This window comes from Astatotilapia calliptera, chromosome 22, assembly GCF_900246225.1.
Source record: "Astatotilapia calliptera chromosome 22, fAstCal1.2, whole genome shotgun sequence".
Classification (NCBI taxonomy): domain Eukaryota; kingdom Metazoa; phylum Chordata; class Actinopteri; order Cichliformes; family Cichlidae; genus Astatotilapia; species Astatotilapia calliptera.
The window spans coordinates 27,507,935-27,517,941 of NC_039322.1; the positions used below are offsets into that span (position 1 = coordinate 27,507,935).

At 45.5% G+C, this 10,007-nt stretch overlaps 1 long non-coding RNA gene across 1 annotated transcript; it reads right to left on the reverse strand.

Moving 5' to 3' along the window:
• Window positions 1–271: 271 nt before the first annotated feature.
• Window positions 272–972, reverse strand: LOC113015036 (uncharacterized). Its single transcript, XR_003271052.1, has 3 exons — window positions 800–972; window positions 521–726; window positions 272–441 (listed from the first exon to the last, which is right to left on the reverse strand). It is a non-coding gene; the product is annotated as an uncharacterized LOC113015036 (long non-coding RNA).
• Between the last annotated feature and the right edge of the window lie 9,035 nt (window positions 973–10,007).

Below are 10,007 nucleotides of genomic sequence, written 5' to 3' on the forward strand. Positions count from 1 at the left end.
AATTATATAATATTTTTAACCAGTTAACCCTTTAAAACCGGTCAGAGTGGGCACGCTCCGTTTTGCTACTATTTTTAAATCCCGTTAGCACTGTAACCACGTGAGCTAGCGCAATATTTTTTTTTGCATATGAAACCGGAGGAATTGTACTTACATCTTATGCCATCAGCTTGTCCTAGGTCACAGTTTCCTTCCACATATTGTCACGGCGACGGATGGCCGGTACTGAATAGGACTCAGGTGCAGAAACCCAGAGCGGAGACAGTAGATAATTAAATAGTTTATTACGGTTAAGTGCAAGGGGAACAAAAAAAGGGAAACGTGGCAAAGACAGAAAATGACGAGACGTGGAGCCTTGGTGTGGCGTGCCCAGGGGAACGTGGCTAGGGCGAGGGAACGAGGCCTGAGAAGTGGAACGGAGCTGAGTGGGGAACAGTCACACTGAGGGGAGAGGATATAGAAGTTAGGCGGGTAGTGAAGGCAGCTCAGAAGTGGCCAGTATAAGAGCAGCAATTCTTACTTGCAGTTAGGGACCTGGAGTGTTTGAGAGGGGGATGATGAAGATCCAGGGGAGGCTGAGTGGCGTGGAAAGGCTGACCTGAGATCCGGGGCTCCAGATGGAGTGTGATGGCAGGAGGGCAGGCAGGTGAGGCACAGAGGGATTTCCAAAATGATCACTAGGTATTCCAAGTCCGGAGGTGGAGTGAGCCAGGGTGGGTACAGCAACTGTAGCACAAAAGAGTCTTTGTTAGTAAGATGAATCACAGCGAGAATTTGAAACACAAGACCTGTTACCAACATGGGTTGATGACGAACTGGCAGTGAGTGAACATCGATGTGTGGTTTAAATCCCTCTGGCTTGATAGCCTGCAATAGGCTCCAGGTGTGCAGGAGCTGGAGTTGGCCCTGCCCAGGGGCGGATCCCAGGTCAGTTCAGGAGCCTAATGGAAACTCCAGCCACCCACCGTAGACCATGACACATATAGCTTTGCAAAAACTGCATAAAAAGCACTTGCAGCAACAAAAACATAATATTCCAGAAACACGCTTTGCCGATCGTGATCAGCTGTTCATAACACTTCCTACGTCCATCAACACGAACTATCGCACATCCGCCATGACCTGCCCGAAACCGGAAGTGACGTCATTTTCGCGGAAATGTAGTTTTTTACCATCAAGGCCTCATGAGCCTATACTGGTGTTTTTAAAAGTTATGTTTGACTTTATGACTTTCTGTGTCGTTTCTGGGATGCTTAGGACTCATATTGCACTACTGGAAATAATTTATTTTGATGCATATGCTGCTTTTTTGCAAATTTGCACTATAATATTTATTTTCATTTTTCCTGCAGTGTATAGAAATTGGTGTATTTAAAAAATAAAACTATGAAGACACTCAAAATAAATTTCCTGTGGTGGGAAACTATTCTGTGCAACTGTTTTGTATTTACAGTTTTGAGGGATAAGCCTCTTAAATTTCTCTAACTAGAAATATATGTTAAAAAACAAAAACGATTTTCAATTTTTTTGTAGTTTATTGCACTTTTTTGCAATTTATGTAATTACTATGCACTTAATGCATGCATATTATTAGGTTGTAGTGGTTGTATTGATGTATAGCAACTTGAAATGCTCCCAAAAATGGCTCTACAACATGTAAAAATATAATATAAGCTCTGGCAGACTTAGGTCTTAAAGGGTTGAGGAAAGAGGATCCAAAACCAAATTTGTGTAAAGTTGCAAATAGAAATTTCCAGTTAACTCCGTCAAATGGTTTTTCTGCATCTAAAGAAAATATTGTAGTTTCAAGGTTTTTACTGTATGAGTAGTCTATCAAATTAAGTAATCTACGTGTATTTGTTGATGAGTGCCTACTTTTTATGAAACCAGTTTGGTCGGGAAGAATTAAGAGGGGGGTTATTTTCTCTAGTCTCTTTGAGAGAGCTTTGCAGATTATTTAAAGGTCTACATTTATAAGGGATATTGGACGATAGCTTGAGGGATATATGTGGTCTTTGCCTGGTTTTGGCAGGAGATTAATGTTTGCATAATTCATATTTGATGGAAGTCTGCCCTTTTCTTTGATTTCCATCAACGTTCTCTAAAAAACTGGTGCTAGAATCGTCCAGAATTCTTTGTAGAATTCTGCAGGAAAGCCGTCTGGACCTTGAGCCTTATTATTGGGCATACTTATCAGGGCTTCCTGGAGTTCACCTGATGTCAGTGGGGAATCCAGTGCCATTGCTTGAGTGTCTAATAATTTTGGAAGAGTTATGTTGTCTAAAAACTGATCAATTTCCTTTTTAGACGGGTTTATTTATGGTGAATACAATCTTTTATAAAAATCCCTGATTCCCTAATTTTGTAAGCGTAGTCTTTGTACTAAGAATTTTGATTTTTTTTAATCATATCTCATTTAATTCCAGTTTTGTTTTACGTATTTTGTTTAATGTTTCCTGATCTTGGTGGGACGCGTAGGCTTCTTCTAGTGATTTGATTGTTTTTTCTAATTCCTGAATATTTTTGTTTTCTTCTTTCTTTTTATGTGATGAGAAAGAAATTATTTTACCTCTCATCACAGCTTTCCTTGCTTCCCATAGAACAGATGCTGAAGTTCCGGGATTGTCATTATAGTCTAAATATGAAGTCCACTCTTTTTTAAAATATTTAATAAAGTCTTCATCTTTAAGCAGTGATGTATTAAATCTCCAGTTTTTACTTGCCGTAGTATTATTCTTGTGCATTAGTGTTAAAGATACAGGAGGATGATCGCTGACGGCTATAGGGTGAATCTCAGTGTCTGAAATGCCACTCAGCAGTGAGCTGCTGACCAAAAAATAATCCAGACGAGAGTAGGAGTGATGAATATGTGAGAAAAAAGTATATTCCTTACTGGTGGGGTGAAGCAATGCCAGTGCCCACGGATGTCACGTCTCTACAGCGCTTCCTCGGTATGGTTAATTACCTTGGGAAATACATACCAAACCTTAGTGAGATTGCCGCACCCCTAAGGAAACTAACCCACAAGGAGACTGCGTGGTGCTGGTTCCCACAGCATCAGGAGGCTTTTGACCACTTCAAATCATGCCTCTCCAGCCCGCCAGTATTGGCGTATTACAACGTCAAGGAGCCAATCACACTGACATGTGATGCATCATGCTATGGACTAGGTGCCGCATGTTTGCAAAATGGCAGACCAGTGGCCTTCGCCTCGCATGCTCTTACTGACACAGAGACGCGATATGCTCAGATAGAGAAGGAGCTCCTCGTGGTGGTGTTCACGCTGCCCGGTTGAATATACTGATTATGAAATGATGACAGTGAGCTACATTTCCACTGCTCGCCTGGAGGAGCTAAGACAGCACAAGATGATGTGCTATAAGCGCTCAGCACAGTCATTCAGCGAGGATGGCCCAGCAGAGAGAGTCAAGTACAGCCCGCTCTAGCTCCGTTTTTCTATATAGAGATGAGCTCACCATGGAGGATGGGATCATCATGAAAAGCCACAAAACTGTCATTCCCCAGTCCCTGCACAAAGAGTACATCAACATCGTACACATAGGCCATCCAGGTACCGAAGCAACCAAGCGCATAGCTAGGTGATAGGTTTGTAGCTTGAACCCATCCGCTGGAACGTTGAAGACAATATAATTACACTGCAAAGCAAGACACAAGTAGGCAAAGTTCTTCATGTTACTCATGCATGAGGGAGTCCTGCCTGGAGCCGAGTGTCGTTCCACCACTTGACCTCCGTCAGACTCTCAGCCAGGCTCCCCATAGCACTCCTTTTATTGTGGTTACATGAATATGCATAGGGTCATTAACATATGACATCTTACATAGGCATACATGTGAACAAAGAATACTGTGTATGTGTGTGTGTGTGTGTGTGTGTGTGCGTGTGACGTCAAGGTGTGACCCTGTGAAGACTCCCCAAACGCTGGTGCCAGGAGCGTTTGGGGAGCGTATATCTGTTATACTTAAACAGATATACGTGTGTTTGCTATACCATATATCAGCAAGAGAAGATACGACCTCTCCTAGGAGGTGTGTGATCTATGCCAGAACACTCTGTAGAGGGAGTGAACGCACTCCCCCTTCATGCTACTCAGAGCCGTTACAGACCTCCTAGGATGAGACATTCTTTCAATCTACAAATGATTATACACTTCTAAGCATATGTGGGTAAATATTTCTAAGCATAAATGACAATCAACAATACAAAACCTAACACTAGGAGTGTCATCCTTTGGCCAGCAATGTCAAAAACAATGTCAAAACATCGCAGAAGAACTGCTCTCTTGCACTGTGTGTAACAGCACTAAGATACAGCAGCAGAGAGAACCGCTACAACTGCACCCTGTTCCAGACCTCCCATGGTCAACGGTGGCTGCTGACATTTTTACCTGGCATGGAAAACAATACCAGTTCCTTGTAGATTCCTATTCAGGATGGATTGAGATTGACCTTCTCCGTGACTTGACCACAGCAGCGGTCATCTCCAAGTTAAAGAGACACTCTTCAGTTCATGGCACACCGCACACGCTCCTCACTGACAATGGCAGACAATACACTAGTCAAGTTTATTGATTTTGCAAAACAGTGGGACTTCACCCATTCGACCAGCAGCCTAGAGTTTCCACTGTCAAACGGTCTTGCTGAGAGAGCGGTGCACAGTGCAAAACAGCTCATGGAAAAATCTCACCGAGATGGAACCGACGTGTTTCTTGACCTCCTAAAACTTAGAAGCATTCCCCGTGACACACAACTAGGCTCCTCTGCTGAACGCCTCATGTCTCTCGTCAGACACGCGCGGGCATTCCTGTGTGCAGCAAGCTGTTGGCATCCATTGCAAAAGACACAGGACAGATATGTGACCGGCTTTGCGACAAAAGACTCAGACTGAAACGTCACTATGGTAAGTCCAGTCGCACGCTACAGTCGTTGCAAGAAGGACAAGTGGTCCGCGTCGATGGAAGAACCTACAGGAGGAATTGCCGCCACATCCTCCCAGTGGCAGAACCGCCGCCGCCACCACTCCATGACTATGACCCTGAGTGCCAGGGCAATAACCATTCTACAATGGACAGTTCCACACTCACACCGCAATCACACACACGCTCAGATGAAGATTCACAAAACACATCCTCTCCTCAGCCCCAACCTGCTGTGCAGGTGCCCGGCCAGACCATTGTGAACCAGGCACCATACACTACACGTGCAGGTCGCATCTGGAGACCCAACCCAAGATACATGTAAATGGAAAACACTAGGATGCCTTAGGTGTAATCAGTTTGTTGAAATATGATGCTTGCTGGCTATTTGCATTATTCATAATGTTATGTTAAGGTTATGTTAAGGCCTCTGTCAGTGCGCCCCAGGGCAGCTGTGGCTACAATGTAGCTTGCCATCACCAGTGTGTGAATGTGTGTGTGAATGGGTGAATGACTGAATGTAGTGTGAAGCGCTTTGGGGTCCTTAGGGACTAGAAAAGCGCTATACAAATGCAGGCCATTTCAAGGTGTGGGGTTACTCCGAGCAAAAAATATTGTTAAGTTAAAGTTGTGTTAAGAAGCACTGTTTAGAAACTTGTGAGTGAATTAGTTTTGTTAGGTGCTACCAGCTAAATGGGGAGGATGTAGATCATTGGTTAAATGATCACCAAGCAATATTTGTTTGTGCAGACCTGCCATAACTGTGGGGGACGAGTCCAACCGGAATAGTATGGTGGGGGGAGTTTTGTCCTTCTGGTGCGGTCAGTGTGTTTTGTCGTGTGCTGAGTACGCATTAAAGTTTTACAGCGGACTAACATCGAAGGTGATTATTGGCTCGTCGCATCACACGAGAGTGCTACAGAAAAAAACCCTGAAACATTCCAATCAAACCATTGACGGAGAGTGACGATGTTAATTCTGCTATGATATCACACTTAAGATGCAATTTGATACTGGTAAGTTAGACAGATGTTAATGCAAGTTAGTGTGAGTGGATAGGGAAAGAGTGTAGCAGATTCTTATCTGATGTGAAGTTAATACAGCCACGGACTGATGTCGGGGTCGCGGTAAAGTTGTCCGTACACGTACAGCCGGTCCACAGCGATGACAGCGCGGGAGCCCTTCTGGATGAAGCCGTGTCTGATTGGGAAGAGGACCCTGCGTCATTCCAGGATCTCTTTGGGGAACTGGTCGTTCACGCGATGTTCTTGACCGTGTCCTCCAGCAGCTTCAGGTGGGTTTTGATGAAGCTTTTTACCTTAGTCTCCGCGTTCTCTCCAGCGGCTTCTGGAATACCAGAAAATACGAGATTATCACGCATGCCACGAGCTTGTAGATCAATAACTGTTTCTTTTATTTTTTTATTTTCTCTGTTTAGCTGGGTAACATTGTCTGTGAGACATTTCACCGACTCCCTTAGCGTGGCATTTTCAGCAGTGAGTGTTTCCACCTGCTGCTGGCTGAACTCCAGGGATTTTTGCAAGGATTTAAATTCCCGGTGAAGAATCTCCACCAAGGAAAGCCTTGCATCAAAACTGGACAATCGTTGGTCGATTGACTCCAGTATGTCGACAATATCTGTGCCGGCTGGCGATGTTGTGCCAGGGGAATCTGCTGGGCGAAGTCTTTTCGACGACGGCATCTCAGGTTTGCTGCACTCTGGGCCTTCTTCATAGTGATGGGATTTCCGGCTCTTTTTAGGGAACCGGCTCATTCGGCTAGGCTTACTAAAAAGAGTCGGCTCTTTCGGCTCCGAACCGGCTCTTTAGGTTGTTTTGTTGCTTTAATTAATTTGTTATTAACAACAATATAAAATATAGAATGCTCAGACCTCTACATTAGAGAGACCAAACAGCCACTTCACAAGCGCATGGCACAACATAGAAGAGCCACCTCCACAGGACAAGACTCAGCTGTCCATCTGCATCTTAAGGATAAAGGACACTCTTTCAAGGATGCAAATGTTCACATTTTGGACAGAGAGGACAGATGGTTTGAAAGAGGAGTGAAAGAAGCCATCTATGTCCACTGTGAGCGACCATCTTTGAACAGAGGCGGTGGTTTATGACACCAACTGTCTGCCATCTATAATCCAGTTTTGAGATCCCTTCCCAGACGCCTTAACGCCCACTCACATCCTGGGCCATCTGACCTCAGGAATTCGCATGATAAGGTGGGGCCAGGTTTCACAATGAACTCACCCAAAACTCTGGCTGATTGGGACCCACACCCAGTTTCACACCTTGGCTCAGTTGATTAGAGGATCATCAGGGGGTGCTTTTGTCCCTCTGTGGGGGGATACTCCCACTAGGTTTATATCTGGGACTCTCCACCATTTGACCTTAGAACTGAAGAAGCTTCTCGGATGAGAGGTGAAACGTCTTCAAGCAACTTAAAGAAGTCCAGACGCTTTTCTTTGCAAGCTCCTTTGACTACGATGACCTGGATGACTGAGAACCTTCACAGAGATATTTGTGAATGATTATTCTACCTGGACCAGCTCTTTATCCTCTCCAGGATACTTGAGGGTGCATGGGAGTTTGCCCAACCAGTCTACATGTGTTTTGTGGACTTGGAGAAGGCATTCAACCGTGTCCCTCGGGGTGTCCTGTGGGAGGTGTTGCGGGAATATGGGGTGTCTGGCCCATTGCTACGGGCCATTCGATCCCTATACAACCGTTGCAAGAGCTTGGTTCGCATTGCCGGCAATAAGTCGGACTCGTTCCTGGTGGGTGATGGGCTCCGCCAGGGCTGCCCTTTGTCTCCGGTTCTGTTCATAATTTTTATGGACAGGATTTCTAGGCGCAGCCAAGTGGCGGAGGGCTTTCACTTTGGTGGCCTCAGAATCTCATCTCTGATTTTTGCAGATGATGTGGTTCTGTTGGCTTCATCGGGTGAGGGCCTCCAGCTCGCACTGGAACGGTTCGCAGCCGAGTGTGAAGCAGCGGGAATGAGGATCAGCACCTCCAAATCTGAGGCCATGGTTCTCAGCTGGAAAAGGGTGGAGTGCCCACTCCGGGTCGGGGATGAGTTCCTGCCCCAAGTGGAGGAGTTCAAGTATCTCGGGGTCTTGTTCACGAGTGATGGGAGAAGGGAGCCGGAGATCGACAGATGGATTGGGGCTGCAGCTGCAGTAATGCGGACGCTGCACCGGTCCGTCGTGGTGAAGAGGGAGCTGAGTGTAAAAGCGAAGCTCTCAATTTACCGGTCGATCTACGTCCCTACCCTCACCTATGGCCACGAGCTGTGGGTAGTGACCGAAAGAACGAGATCGCGGATACAAGCGGCAGAAATGAGCTTCCTCCGAAGGGTGGCTGGCCTCTCCCTTAGAGATAGGGTGAGAAGTTCGGCCATCTGGGAGGGGCTCAGAGTAGAGCAGCTGCTGCTCCACATCGAAAGGAGCCAGCTGAGGTGGTTCGGGCATCTGACAAGGATGCCCCCTGGGCGCCTCCTGGGTGAGGTGTTCCAGGCATGTCCCACCAGGAGGAGGCCCCGGGGAAGACCCAGGACACGCTGGAGAGATTATATCTCTCGGCTGGCCTGGGAACGCCTTTGAATTCCCCCGGATAAGCTGGAGGAGGTGGCTGGGGAGAGGGAGGTCTGGGCCTCTTTGCTTAGGCTGCTGCCCCTGCGACCCGGCCCCGGACAAAGCGGATGAAGATGGATGGATGGATGGATTATTCTACCTTTCTAATGTGACGTTGTTGTCCCTGGCTCTCTTTCTCTCTCTCTCTCCCTCTCGCTCTGTTCCTGTGCTACTGCCACTGTAACTACCGCCCCTCCCCCCTCTTCCCAGCGCAAGCACAAGGCTCGCGTGCGGAGTGAAGCGGAAAAAAGTGCGAGGGAGGGTGAGAGAAAGAAAAAAAAACATAAAAAAAAACCACGGCTCGCGATAAGGAGCCGGCTCGTGTCGTTCACGTCAAAGATCAGGCTCTAAGAGCCATTTCGTTCGTGACCGACCCATCACTACTTCTTCATCACGAGATCCTGGAAGCACTGATCAATGTAATCTTGGAGAGCCTCTAAACTCTCCCCGTTGTTCTCCAGGGTTTTGGAGATGATTTAGACAAATGTTGTTAGTTATAAGACAATTGATAAGTGTATTTGGTAATACTGAAGCTTAAAGGAATTTGTTCAAATGTAAACTACCATTCGCTTTAATTTACCGCCCAAATTTTCTGGCGTCTGACGTCACTTACCTCTCACTTCTTAAATGTGATTTAAATTAGTGTGGTAATTCAAGATTCAAGAAGTTAATTGTCATCTACACTGCAAAACACAAATGGTTACGCTGAGCGATGAAATTCTTACTTTGCGAGTTCCCTTCACACAACTAAATAAACAACTAACTAAAGAATAAACTTAACTCTAACCATAAAAAGAATAAAGCGGGTGCTATGTACACAAGAGTAGGGTGTAATTAAAATTTTAAAGGGCAAGTAGTTATGCAGCACTGTCACAGTTATTAAGATATTCCAAATGTGATAATTGCTTATATTGTATGAAGTTGTATTAAATGTTCAATAATTGCAAATGTACAGGTCAGGTTATTCAACAATAGTCCGTGGATAACAATTAGTCAGTGATTCATTATGCCAAGGTCCGACGGTACTCACCAGTCGGCCTGCCCGTGATGTTGTGTTCTCGCTCCCTCTCGTTTCTCTCTATATGTTTGTTTACGTCCGAGAGTGAAGCGTTTTCCCGCCAGTCTGTTTGGGATGACGGTGTTCAATTCAATTCAATTCAATTCAATTCAGTTTTATTTATATAGCGCCAAATCACAACAAAAGTCACCTCAAGGCGCTTGTTGAATGCTGAACTGTCTATAATCAGCATTCGAGGATCTAATGTGTCCGGGATGGCTTTTTTGATATGGGACATGACTATGCTCTCAAAACGACTATGACTATGCTCTCAAAACACTTCATTACAGTTGGAGTGAGTGTGATGGGGTAATAGTCATTCAAACCGGTTATGTTGTTTTTCTTTGGGAGGGGCACTATGGTGGTGGAC